The sequence below is a fragment of the Papio anubis genome, chromosome 19 (genome assembly GCF_008728515.1).
Source record: "Papio anubis isolate 15944 chromosome 19, Panubis1.0, whole genome shotgun sequence".
Classification (NCBI taxonomy): domain Eukaryota; kingdom Metazoa; phylum Chordata; class Mammalia; order Primates; family Cercopithecidae; genus Papio; species Papio anubis.
In genome coordinates this window covers 30,203,500-30,218,852 of record NC_044994.1, presented here as the reverse complement: position 1 = coordinate 30,218,852, position 15,353 = coordinate 30,203,500, and positions in this window count along the sequence as shown.

The following is a 15,353-nucleotide window of genomic DNA, read 5'->3' as shown; positions in this document are numbered from 1 at the left end:
AGCCTTTGTTTTCTAATAAAAACGTGATGCAGGAAACACTCAAAACCGTTCAATATGCTGTGGGTGATGACAGAACGCTGTTCATGAATGTCTGAACTAGATGACCCACTGAGCAATCACTGTGAAACACTTCCTTGAACCAATTTTTCATTCCAACTCTATTAGGGATATATACAGGGAAAAAATATTTCTATTCATGATGGCTCCTCAAGTTCACTCTTTGTCATTCCTCTTTGACTCCATACACGGGCAATAGTAATGAACCTACAAAAAGAGAAACTACAGGAAAATAAACTTCATTAGCCAAATGTCCCTTAGGACTGCTGGTTCTGATGACAGAAACAAACTATGATGACCAGAAGTTCAGTTACCATGGTGTAAAAGGAACTAGAAGTATTCCACTTAAGATAGGTCCTGAGTCCATTCTTAATGTCGGAAGCTGGGTCTCTGTTGTTATTTTCTTTCTCATAATAGATACTAAAATATTAATTCCCAAATTGCCTCATGGGATTATTCTTTTACTGAAAAGAATAACTGGCATAGAAAACTATAGGACTAGGAAGGTGAAAGAAAGGAACATCCATGTGATGCTGAACTGAATTGGGCTAATCATTGTTTCTGTAAGTGGATTTGCAATGTAAAGAACATCCCTGCAAAGCAAAACCACTGAAATACCTGTAAAAAAACTACTTTAGGGTTAACAGCCTAAGGCATCAATGAACTGCACAACTACATGCTTCTTTTCAGAGAATAATTATATAACCCAAAACAAGTCTCAAACGAACTAACCAAAACTTTCAAGTCAAATCAAAACGACCATACAAATCAAAATTACAAAAGCAAACTAATAATTCAAATAGTAAGAATGCCAGCCAACACAATTAATATTGAAGAATACTCATTCCAGATATTCTAAATTAAATGCATTGTAAATATTTTAGATTAAATGCCTTTTAATTGGCCAGTTTTTTATTCTGCTGTTAGATTGATTTTTGTATGTTAAGGATTTTCAAAAGACAAACCATTTTCTTCATTATTCAGAAAAAGTTATAAATCCAAACAGGCAGAAAGAAAGTAAGATCAGTGGTACAGGAGAAAGAACCAATTCATAAGTTTAGAAATGAAAAATTTAGGCATCTAAGTAAAAATGCAACCGATGTGATGGAGATTGGACATAGCAGAAGAGAAAGTTACTGATTTGGAAAATAGTACTGAGAAAAACATTCAGCATGTGTTGGATAAAGAGAAAATGTTATGTTGAATTATATGAAACACAATGAAACTCAAGATAACACCAAGAAAAAATTCAGAATCCTATCTTCTATTTAACAAAGAGACTTAAATAATTAAAAATAATCAAGTAGAAATTCTGGCATTGAAAAATGCAATTGACATATTGAGGAATTCATGAGTCCCTTAACAGCAGAATTGATCAAACAGAAGAAAGAATTAGTGAACTTGAAGACAGGGTGTTTGAAAGTACACAGAGGGAACAAAAGAAAAAATAAAAAAGAACAAAGCACGTCTATAAGGTGTAGAAAATAGACTCGATAGGATAATTCTAAGAGTTATTGGCCTTAAAGAGGAGGTAGAGAGAGAGAGAGAGGAATAGAAAGTTTATTCAAAGGGAACAGAGAACTTCCCAAAACCTAGAGAAAGATATTAATATTAAAGCATTAGAAGGTTATATAGAACGCCAAATAGATTTAACTCAAATACGACTACCTCAAGACATTTAGTAATCACACTCCCAAAGGTCAAGCATAAAGAAGGGATCCTGTAAGCAGCAATAGAAAAGAAATAAATAACATACAATGGAGCTTGCATACATCTGGCAGCAGACTCTTTTGTGGAAACTTTACAAGTCAGAGGAGAGTGGAGTGACATATTTATTTATTTACTTATTTGTTTATTTTTTTAATTTCCAACTTTTATTTTAAGTTCAGAGGGTACCTGTGCAGATTTGTTACATGAGTAAATTGTCTGTTGTGAGGGTTTGATGTACAGATTATTTCGTCACTCAGGTAATGAGCTTAGTACTTGATAGGTAGTTTTTAGATCCCTTACCCTCCTCCCACCCTCCACCTTCAAGTGGCTCCAATGTCCGTTGTTCCCTTCTTTGTGTCCATGTGTACTCAATGTTTAGCTCCCACTTATGAGTAAGAATATGTGTTATTTGGTTCTCTGGTTCCACATTAATTCACTTAGAATAATGGCCTCCAGCTCCATCTATGTTGCTGCAAAGGACATAATATCATTATTTTTATGGCTGCATAGTATTCTATGGTATATATATATACCACATTTTCATTCTCCAGTCGACCATTGATAGTCATCTAGATTGATTCCATGACTTTGCTATCAAGAATAGTGTTGCAATGAATATACACATGCATGTGTTTTTATGATAGAATGATTTCTGTTCCTTTGGTATGTACTCAGTAATGGGATTTCTGGGTCAAATGGAAATTGTTTAAGTTCTTTGAGAAATCTCTGAACTATTTTCCACAATGGCTTAACTAATTTAAATTTCCACCAGCAGTGTATAAGCATGCCCCTTTCTCCACTAATTCACCAGCGTCTGTTATTTTTTGATTTTTTAATAATAGCCATTCTAACTAGTATTAGATGGTATCTCATTGTGGTTTTAATTTGCATTTCCTTAATGATTAATTATGTTGAGCATTTTTTCATATGCTTTTTGGCCATGTGTATGTCTTCTTTGGAGAAATGTTCATGGCCTTTGTCAATGCTTTAATGGAGTTATTTGTTTTTTGCTTGTTGATTTCTTTAACTTCCTTATACATTCCAGGTATTAGACCTCTGTCATGTGCATAGTTTGCAAATATTTTCTCCCATTATATGTGTCGTCTGTTTACTGCCTTTATAGTTTCTTTTGCTGTGCAGAAATTCTTTAATTAAGGTCCCTCCCACTTGTCAATGTTTGTTTTGTTGCAATTGCTTTTGAAGTCTTCATCATGAAATCTTTACCAGGGCCAATGTCCAGAATGGTATTTCCTAGGTTTCCTTCCTGAGTTTTATAGTCTTAGGATTTACATTTAAATCTTTACTCCATCTTGACTTGATTTTTGTGTAATATAAAAGGAAAGGTTACAGTTTCAACCTTCTGCATATGACTAGCTAGTTATCCCAACACCATTTATTGAATAGACAGGTCTTTTTCCATTGCTTGTTATTGGGCATGACATATTTAAAGTGCTGAAGGACAAAACTTTTATCCTAGAATAATATATCCAGCAAAAATCCTTCAAATATGAACAATAAAGACTTTTCCATTCAAACAAAAACAGGGATTTTATCAACACCAGACCTGTTCCACAAGAAATTCCTTCAGAATCTGAAAGAAAAGGATGTTAATGAGCAATAAGAATTGTCTGAAGGTACAAAACTCACTGGTTATAGTAAACAAACAAAAACACAGAATATCATAACACTGTAACTGTGGTGTGAAAACTACCGATATCTTGAGTAGAAAGACTAAAAGATGAACTAATCAAAAATAACTACAACTTTTTAAGACATAGTACAATAAGATATAAATAAAAACAATAAAAAGTTAAAAAGTGGGGAACAAAGTTAAAGTCTAGAATTTTAATTAGTTTTCTCTTCGCTTGCTTTTTGATTTATGCAATCAATGTTAAGTTGTCATCTGTTTAAAATAATGGGCTATAAGAGATTATTTTCAAGCCTCATGGTAACCTCAAGTCAAAAAACACAATGGATACACAAAAAATTAAAAGCAAGAAATTAAGACATACCACCATGGAAAATCACTTTCACTAAAAGGAAGACAGAAAGGAGAGAAAGAAAAAAAAAAAAATAAAGACCACAAGACATCTAAAAAACAAATAATGAAATTGCAGGAGTATGTCCTTACTTATCAATAATAACGTTGAATGTAAATGGACTAAACTCTCCAAACAAATAATTAGAGTGGCTGAAAGGATAAAAAATAAGACCCAACAATCTGTTGCCTGAAAAAAGCACACTTCATCTTTAAAGACAAACATAGACTGAAAATAAGGTATAGAAAAATGTATTTAATGCAAATGGAAATCAAAAAAGAGTAGGTATAGTAATACTTATATTAGACAAAATAAACTTCAAGAGAAAAACTATAATAGACAAAGAAGTTCATTATCATGATAAAAGAACCAATTCAGCAAGAGGATATAACAACTGTAAATACATATGAAATAAACACTGGAATACCCAGATACGTAAAGCAAATATTATTAAAGCTAAAGAAAGTAATATACCCCAAAATAATAATAGCTGGAGACTTTGACACCCCACTTGCAGCACTGGAAGATCAGTTAGATAGAAAATCAACCAAGAAGCCTTAGACTTTTCCTGGGCTATGGACTAAATGGACCTAATAGATATTTACAGAACATCTCATCCAACAACTGCAGAATACACCTTCTTGTCTTTGGCACATGGATCAGTCTCAAGGATAGACCATATATTACTCCACAAAACAAGTATTTAACCATTCAAAAAATTGAAATAATATCAAATATCTTCTCTAATCATTATGAAATAAAACTAGAAAACAATAACTAGAGGAATTTTGAAAACTATACAAACATATGCTCCAGAATGACCAATAAGTCAATGAAGAAATTAAGAAGAAAATTGAAAAATTTCTTGAAACAAAATGATAATGGAAACAACACATACCACATCCTACGATATACAGCAAAAGCAGTACTAAGAGGAAAGTTCATAGGTATAAGTGCCTACATCAAAAAAGTAGAAAACTTCAAATAATAAACCTAACAATGCATCTTAAAGAACTATAAAAGCAAGAACAAACCTAATACAAAATTAGTAGAACAAATCAAATAATTTTGATCAAAGCACAAATAAATTAAAATGAAGAAAACAAGATAAAAGATTTTTTAAAAACCCCAAAGTTGTTTTTTTTGAAAAGATATGCAAAATCAACAAACTTTTAGCCAGACTGGAAAAAAAAAGATAGAAGGCCTAAATAAGTAAAATCAGATGCAAAAAGAGACACTACAACAGATACTGCAGACATTCAAAAGATATTAGAGACTATTTGAAGCAACTGTATGCCAATAAATTGGAAGACCAAGAAGAAATGGATAAATTCCTAGACATATACAACTTACCAAGATTGAAATATGAAGAAATTCAAAACCTGAACAGACCAATAACAGACAACAAGATTGAAACTGTAATAAAAAGTCTAGTAAAGAAAAGTCTAGCAAAGAAAATCCTGGGAGCTGATGGCTTCACTGAAGAATTTTACCAAACGTTTCAAGAACTAATACCGATTCTACTCAAAGTATCCCAGTGAACAGAGAATGAGGGAACACTTCCAAACTCATTCTATGAAGCTTGCATTACCCTGGTCTCAAAATCAGCTAAACATAAATCAAAAAAAGAAAATTACAGGCCAATATTCCTTATGAGCATTGATGCAAAAATCTTCAACAAAATATCTGCAAACTAAATACAAGAGCACATTAGAAAAAAAAATCGTTCATCATGACCAAGCAAGATTTACCCCATGGATGCAAGGATGCCTCAGCATATGCAAATTAATCCTTGTGATACATCATATTAACAGAATGAAGGACTAAAACCATATGATCATTTCAATTGATGGTGAAAAAGCATTTGATAAAATTCAACATCCCTTCATAATATAAACCCTCAAAAACCTTGGGAAAGAGAAAAATACCTAAATACAATAAAAACCACATGTGACAGACCCACAGCTAGTATCACACTGAATGGGGAAAGAAATGAAAGCCTTTCTTCAAAGATCTGGAAGAATTTAAGGATACCCACTTTACCACTGTTATTCAACATAGTGCTAGAAGTCCTAGATAGAACAATCAGGTGAGAAAAAGAAATTAAGGGCATCCAAATTGGAAATGAATAAGTCAAATTATCCTTGTTTACAGATTATATGATCTCATATTTGGAAAAACCAAAAGATTCCACCAAAAAATAAAACTATTAAAACTGATAAATTCAATGAAGTTGCAGGATACAAAATTAACATACAAAAAATCATAGTATTTCTATAGGCCAACAGCAAACAGCCTGAAAAAAAGAAATCCAGAAAGTATTCCTATTACAATAGCTACAAGTAAAATAAAATAACTAGGAATAAACTTAGCAAAAGAAGTAAAAGATCTCTACAATGAAAACTATAAAACATTGATGTAAAAAATTGAACAGAACACTGAAAAATGGAAAGACATTCTATGTTCATGGACTGGAAGAATCAATATCAAAATGTCCATACTACCCAAAGCAAACTACAGATTCAATGCATCCCTATCAAAATCCTAATTACATTCTTTAAAAAAATCGAAAAATAATTCCTAAAAAATATATGGAACCACAAAATATCCAGAATAACCAAAGCCATCCTTAGCAAAAAGAACAAAACTGGAGGAATCATATCTTGGGACTTCAAATTATACCACAGAGCTACCCTAACCAAAACAGCATGGTACAGGCATTCAATACAGACCTATAAACTAATGGAATTAAATAGAGAACTGAGAAACAAATCCATATATCTACAGGGAACTCATTTGCAATAAAGTTGGTAAGAACACACATTGGAGAAATGACAGTCTCTTTAATAAATAATGCTGGGATAACTGGATATCCATATGCAAATGCAGAAGGTATTAATAACTAGAACCCTACTTCTTTCCATACACAAAAATGAAATCAAAATGGACTGAGGATTTGAAGACCTCAAATGGTAAAACTACTAAAAGAAAACTTTAGAAAATCTCTCCAGGACATTGAACTGGGCAAAGATTTCTTGAGTAATATCCCACAAGCACAGAATAAAAGGTACTATAAAAATTTATCAACTAACACAAAGCAGAAAAAGAACAAATTTTTTAAAAGTTTGTTATTGTGAGATTGATAATAATTACTAAGAAAATATTTTTGAAAATAAAAATAAGACCCAGAGATTCAGAATCCAGGGCAGCTGATTAGGTGGCCATCCATATACAAACACACCTCATTTTATTGAACGTCATTTTATTGTGCTTTGCAGATATTAAATTTTCTACAAATTGAAAATATGTGTTCATTCTGTGTCAAACAAGGCTATAGGTGCTACTTTTCCCACAGCATGTGCTCACTTATCTTTATGTCACAATTTTGTAATTCTCAAAATATTTCAAACTTTCAAAATTATTATGATACCTTTCATGGTAATCTGTTATCAGTGATCTTTGATGTTACCATTGTAAGTGTTTTGGGTTACCACCAACTTCCCATTTAAGACAACAAACTTAATTGATAAATATTATGTGTGTTTTGACTGCTACACCATCTAGACAATTTCCCTATTTTTCTCTCTCTTCTCAGGCCTCCCTATCCCCTAAGAGATAACAATATTGAAATGAGGTCAATTAATAACTCTACAGTGACATTTAAATGTTTAAGTAAAAGGAGGAGTCACACATCTCTCACTTTAAATCAAAAGCTAGAAATAATTAAGCTTAGCAAAGAAGGCATTTTAAATGGTATCTCTCTTGTGCCAAAGTTGTATATGAAAAGAAAAGTTATTCAACAAAACTAGAAGTGCTATTCTAGTGAATACACAAAGGAGAAGGAAGTAAAACAGACTTATTGCTGAAATGCAGAACGTTTTAGTGGTCTGGATAGATCAAACCAGCTACAATATTACCTTAAACCAAAGTCTAATCCAAAGAAAGGCCCTAACTAACTCTGTTCAATTTTAGGAAAGCTGACAGAAATAAGGAAGTTGCAGAAGAAAAGTCTGATGTTAGCAGAGGTTGGTTCATGAAGTCTGTGGAAAGAAGCCATCTCTATACCATAAAAATGCCAGGTTAAGCAGCAAGTGCTGATACAGAAGCTGTAGCAAGTTAGCCATAAGATCATCATTGATGAAAGTGCAGCAGATTTTCTATGTGGATGAAACAGCTTCCTATTTGAAGAAAATGCCACATAAAATGTTCATAGCTAGAGCCAAGATGTCAGTGCCTGGCTTCAAAGCTTCAAAGGATAGGCTGATTCTTTCATTAGGGGCTAATGCAGCTGTTGACTTCAAATTGAAGCCAATGCTCTTTTACCATTCTAAAAATTCTAGAACCCTCAAGAATGATGCTACATTTACTCTGTGTGTGCTCTATAAATGGAAAAACAAAATTTAAATGACAGCACATCTATTTATAGCATGATTTACTGAATTATTTTAATTATACTTTAATTTCTGGGATACATGTGCAGAACGTGCAGGTTTATTACATAGGCATATATGTGCCATGGTGTTTTGGTACACCCATCACTTGTCATCTACATTAGGTATTTCTCTTAATGCTATCCTTCCCCTAAACCCCCACCCCCCAATAGGCTCTGGTATGTGATGTTCCCCTCCCTGTGTCCATATGTTCTCATTGTTCAACTCCCACTTATGAGTGAGAACATGCAGTATTTGGTTTCCTGTTCCTGTGTTCGTTTGTTGAGAATGATGGTTTCCAGCTTCATCCATATGCCTGAAAAGGACATAAACTCATCCTTTTTTATGGCTGCATAGTATTCCATGGTGTATCTATGCCACATTTTCTTTAATGGACATTTGGGTTGGTTCCAAGTCTTTGCTATTGTGTATAGTGCTGCAATAAACATACGTGTGCACATGTCTTTATAGTAGAATGACTTATAATCCTTTGGGTATACACCCAGTAATGGGATTGCTGGGTCAAATAGTATTTTTGGTTCTAGATCCTTGAGAAATTGCCACACTGTCTTCCACGATGACTGAATTAATTTACACCCCCACCAACAGTGTAAAAGTGTTCCTATTTCTTCACATCCTCTCCAGCATCTGTTGTTTCCTGACTTTTTAATGTTCACCATTCTAACAGGCGTGAGATGGTATCTCATTGTGGTTTTGAGCTGCATTTCTGTAATGACCAGTGATGAGCTTTTTTTCATATGTTTGTTGGCCTTATAAATGTCTGCTTTGGAGAAGTGTCTGTTCATATCCTTCTGAATGGGCAAAAGCTGGAAGCATTCCTTTTGAAAACTGGCACAAGACAAAGATGCCCTCTCTCAATACTCCTATTCAACATAGTATTGGAAGTTCTGGCCAGGGCAATCAGGCAAGAGAAAGAAATAAAGGACATTCAAATAGGAAGAGAGGAAGTCAAATTGTGTCTGTTTCCAGATGACATGATTGTATATTTAGAGAACCCCATCGTCTCAGCCCAAAATATTCCTGAACTGATAAGCAACTTCAGTAAAGTCTCAGGATATAAAATCAATGTGCAAAAATCACAAGCATTCCTATACACCAATAATAGACAAACAGAGAGCCAAATCATGAATGAACTCCCATTCACAATTGCTACAAAGAGAATAAAATACCTAGGAACACAACTTACAAGTGATGTGAAGGGCCTCTTCAAGGAGAACTACAAACAACTGCTGAAGAAAATAAGAGAGGACACAAACAAATGGTAAAAAAAAATTCCATGCTCATGGATAGGAAGAATCAATATTGTGAAAATGGCTATCCTGCCCAAAGTAATTTATAGATTCAATGCTATACTCATCAAGCTACCATTGACTTTCTTCACAGAATTAGAAGAGACTACTTTAAATTTCATATGGAACCAAAAAGAGCCCATATAGCCAAGACAATCATAAGCAAAAAGAATAAAGCTGGAAGCATGACACTACCTGACTTCAAACTATACTACTAGTCTACAGTAACCAAAACAGCATGGTACTGGTACCAAAACAGATATATAGACCAATGGAACAGAAAAGAGGTCTCAGAAATGATGCCACACACCTACAACCATCTGATCTTTGACAAACCTGACAAAAACAAGCAATGGGGAAAGGATTCCCTATTTAATAAATGGTGTTGGGAAAATTGGCTAGCTATGTGCAGAAAACTGAAACTGGACCCCTTCCTTACACCTTATGTAAAAATTAACTCAAGATGGATTAAAGATTTAAATGTAAGATCTAAAACCATAAAAACCCCAGAAGAAAACCTAGACAATATAATTCAGGACATAGGCATGGGCAAAGACTTCAGGACAAAAACACCAAAAGCAATGGCAACAAAAGCCAAAATTACAAATGGGATCTAATTAAACTAAAGAGCTTCTGCACAGCAAAAGAATCTATCATCAAAGTGAACAGACAATTTACAGAACAGAATAAAAGTTTTGCAATCTATTCATCTGACAAAGGGCTAATATCCAGAATCTACAAGGAACTTAAACAAATTTACAAGATTTAATGAAGATTTTAAGTTCACTATTGGTACGTACTGCTCAGAAGAAAAGATTTTATTCAAAATGTTACTGCTCATTGACAAGACACCTACTCAACCAACAACTCTGATGGAGGTGTACAAGGAGACTAGGGTTGCTTTCATTCCTGTTAACACAATAGCCCATAAATCAAGGAGTAATTTCCCTCTCACAGATCTAAGAAAAGTAAATTGGAAAAAGTTTTAGAAAATATTCACCATTTTATAATAGTTGTCTTTAAGAATACTTGTAATTCATCGCACCAGGTCAAAATATTAACATTAAAAGGACATTGGAAGAAATATATTCCAGCACTCATGGATGACTTTTATTTTTATTTATTTATTTACTTTGAGACAGAATCTCATTCTGTTGCCCAGGGTGGAGTGCAGTGGCTCAGTCTTGGCTCACTGCAACCTCTGCCTCCTGTATTCAAGTGATTCTTATGCCTCAGCCACCTGAGTAGCTGGGATTACAGGCATGCACCACCATGCCCAGCTAATTTTTGTATTTTTAGTAGGGATGAAGTTTCACTATGTTGGCCAAGCTAGCCTCTAACTCCTGGCCTCAAGTGATCCCCTGACTCAGCCTCCCAAAGTGCTGGAATTACAGGCATGAGCTACACCACCAGGTCATGTATGACTTTTAGACATTCAGGATTTCAGTGGAGTCTTGCAGCAAGTAACTGCAGATGTGGCAGAAAGAGCAAAGGAACTAGAATTAGAAGTGGAGACTGAAGACGTAATTGAATTGTTACAATCTCATGATAAAACTTATATGAAGAGTTGCTTCTGATGGATACACAAAGAAAACTGTTTATTGAGATTGAATCTACTCTTGGTTAAGATGCTGTGAACACTGTTGAAATGACGACAAAAGATTTAGTATATTACATAAACATAGTCAACAAAGCAGTGGCAAAGCTTGAAAGGATTGACTCCAAGTTTGAAAAAAGTGCTACTGTGGATAAAATGCTATTCAATAGCATCATGTGTTACAGAGAAATCTTTCAGGAAAAAAAAAAAAAAGAATCAATGTAGCAAACTTCATTGTTGTCTTATTTTAAGAAATTGCCACAGCCATCCCAACCTTTAGCAACCACTACCCTGATCAGTCAGGAGCCATCAACATTGAGGTGAGACTTTCCACCATAAAAAAGATTACTGTTTTGGGGGGACCCAGATAATGATTAGCATATTTTAAGAATAAAGTATCTTTTAATTATGGTATGTGCCTTGTTTTTTAGATATAATGCTATTACACATTTAGTAAACTACAATATAGTGTTAACATAACTTTTATATGCATGGGGAAACCAAAACTGTGTGACTCTCTTTATTGCAATATTTGCTTTATTGCAATGGCTAGAACCAAACTCTATATCTTGGAGGTATGCCTGTATTGCTCCAGGGACCAATTTATATTTATTTTGCTGGTATTCCGTATCCACTAAGTCCTCAGAGTCCTTTATTTATAGCTGGCAGATATAGAAAGAGATGATGGAGAAGACATCTACGCTTAACCTTTTTGGCATGAAAGTGACACACATGACTTCCACTCATAGTCCATTATTAAGAACTAATAATATAACTCAACATAGATTTAAAATGAGCAACTATGCTTTTAAAGAAAAACATGACTCATTGATGAAAAAGTGGCCATCTCTGACACAAGTTGTCCATGTAAACAGCAATATATCCATTTGTAGTCTTTCTCTTACCCAAAGAACAATTTTCCCTTCTATAAATGAAATATCTCAACATCCCATCCAATTATGTCATCAGGTTCAAATCCAAGATCTTCTGGCAATATTTAGTTCATTCTAGCAGGTCCAGGTATAGTTCCTCATGAACTGATAACCTGTCTCTTCCATTTCAAAAGCTATCTCTCTTCATTTCCTCTGAAAACATCTAATATCGTTGTGGGACAGGCAGGAAAATATCCATCAACCTTCCCATTGAGAAAAAGAGAATGTTGTGAGATATGAACAGCCACTGGTCCATATGTTCCTCTTGGTCAGCTACTGCAGCAACTTCTTATACTAGCAATGGGTAAGAGAGACCCTGATTCTGCTCTCTGGGAAGAATCCTGTTGCTCATGATTCTGCATGGTTTGTGACTCTACTCTTTGAGATAGTCTTTCTTATTCATTACCCTCCAAGGCCACTCCTTTTGGGATATTTCACACCTGGCAGGAGAGCAATATAGCTTTCATAGCCTGCTTTTTAACTCAGCATGTTTAGGGACATGCTAAGGACTCAAAATTTTGGGGTACATGCTAAGGACTCCAAATTTGCACTAAGGCCTAAATATTCAAAGGCTATTTGGGTCATAGATGCTATTTCTTTGAACATGCAACTCTACAAAATATATAGTAGGCTCTTGATGTATTTCCTCCCAGGGCCAGTAGTTTTGCTCTTGATGCTATTCTCAAACCTAATTAATTAATTTTTTTTTTCATTCCATGTCTTTTTCTCAACCATTTAATAACAGTTTTTGAGTCATGCCCTCAGTAGGAAAAATAATTTGCTCTAGATAATTCAAAGAAAGGAATTTCAATAAAGGGGGTATGTCGACAGTCATGAATAGGGATAGGGAAACAAAGGATGATGGAGCCACTCAGTGACTAGCAATAGAATGAAGCTGTTATCACTCTTAGTGATGAAGGAAGAAAATAGAGTTACTAGAGTCCAGTGAGAATTAGACCCATGGAAGAGAGACCACTAAAAGAAGCTATAGTGATGGGGAAATGTAGGTTCATCCAAAAGAACAAAGAAATAAGGAGGGAATAGCCCAACTCTCCAAAGTCCTTCTGGGTGCATTAAACCCAAATAGAAACCCGCTGCAAGGCAGTTCTGGAGAAGCAGTTCACAGGGGTCAGCTTTCAGAGGCAAAAATAAAGCAGTGAAGGGTGGGGGAATTGATCCATGTTGGTTAGGAGTGGCGAATAGTCCACAGAGATGATTACCATGAGGCCAAATAATAAGACTGAGTGGAAAGTCACAACTTTAATCTGAGTTTTATGCAGAACTGAACTTTAATGGGTCTTGGTTGTTCAAATCCCTTTTATTTCTATCCATTTTAGTTGTGAGGTATAGAATTAGTCAACTTTTTAAATCCCTTCAAGGATCTAAATTCTATGATTCTCTCTATATATTTTCATTTTTATTTGAAAACTTGTAAGTCCTTCCTGGAATTTGTCTTTTTTCTTCTTCTTCGAATACCTTAATAAACAGATCCAGTAGCAGCCAACATACACTACAATATTTTGTTTTCCACTCTTCTCTTGAAATTACAGTTGTAGGCAAATGGTTTGTCTTACTTGAGGCAATGGTTTACAGAAGTGTTGTCACTACATGACATGGATTTCAAGCTTTCCAGTTTCTGATATCAGCTGCCTTGCCACCTGCCACATGACAGCTATGACAATGTTATATATTTTAGGATTTTGTTATGGCAGCACTCTACTTCAAGGCAACAATTTTTGTAGTAGCTAAGATAATACAAGTTGCCATAACAAACATGTCTCAAAATTTTACTGACAATAGAATTTTTTTCACTTACATGCAAATCCAGTGAGAATTTTCAGTGGGTAGCTCCTCCTATATTGATTCAGGAACTCAGGCTCCCTTCATTTGTAACTCTACAAATCACTAGGCTTCAAATTATTTTGCATTCAGCCACTGAGTAAGTAAAGTGAAGATGAAGAAAGCATGCCTAATTCTTAACCAAGTTGGCTCAAAAGGAGCACACATCACTTCTGCCCATATTTGATTGGTGAGAGTTAGCCATATGGACCCATGAAGATGCCAGCAGGATTGGAGAAGGCAGCTCTTGGCCTGGCACAAAAACTCTAACCTAAAATAGAAGAAAATAAATATTTGGAGAAATAATAGCCATCTGTGCCAAAAAGGGAAAACAAATCACACAGAAGGTGGCAGGAATATGTACAAACAAGCAGAAATCACTATAGATGCGAAAATAATAAACAAACCATTTAAAAGACAGAAATTATGAGTTTAAGTTTTGAAATATATCAAAATTTAGCTTTCTGTCGCTTATTTAAAGGGAAATTTTATAAAGCAACAAATAAGTTAAAAATACATGTTTGAGGAAAAATGTTTACCGTGCAAATTTCTAATAAATATATAGAGAAAAAACTGAATTTAGAACAATGTTTTATAACAATTTAAAAAGCTATTGCATAAAAGTAAAGGAGACAACCAAGGATATGAGTATAGAAGTACTAAAATATACTATGTGTACCTGACCACATAGTTTTGAATTATATAAAGGAAAAATGACAGAAAAAGTAGCAAAGTTGCTCATTAGCTTTAGATTTTTAACAATATCCAAATGGAAATATCAAGCAAACATTATAATACTAAACTTAAAAATAAATTCTATAATAAAATCAGCCAATTTGTGTTCTGGTTTCAAGTAAGAAGCAGTAAATTCTACCCTGTTTCTTCCACTAAATGCTACTCTAAAATCTGGAAAAAATGCAAGACACATTAACAAGAAAACTAGGAGCATACATACTACAAACAAGTTACACACATACATTTAACATGTTTGAATAAATGAAGAGTATATTAGATATTATAAAGTACCCAAACTCATTCAAAATGAAATAACTTTTATCATCCTATAACTATTAAACATACCGAATTCAGAGTTGAAAAACTTCTGAAAATGAAATATCCAGGCCTAGACTATTTTATTGATGAGTTCTACCAAATAATTAAAGAAGTATTATTAATTATACACAATTTTATTTTTCCAAAAAAAAAAAATATAGAAAAGGAGAGAACATTTTCCAACTCATTATGAGGCCAGCATTACCCTGATTACAAAACCATAAAAAGAGAGCACAAGAGAAGAAACTACTGACTAACAACCCTCATGAAAAGAGATATAAAATTCCTCAGGAAAATATTGGCAAATTGAATCCATCAATAACATAAAAAGAAAAACAGATAAAGAAATGGAGCTGACCGTGGGAACGCAAAGTTGATTTAAGATG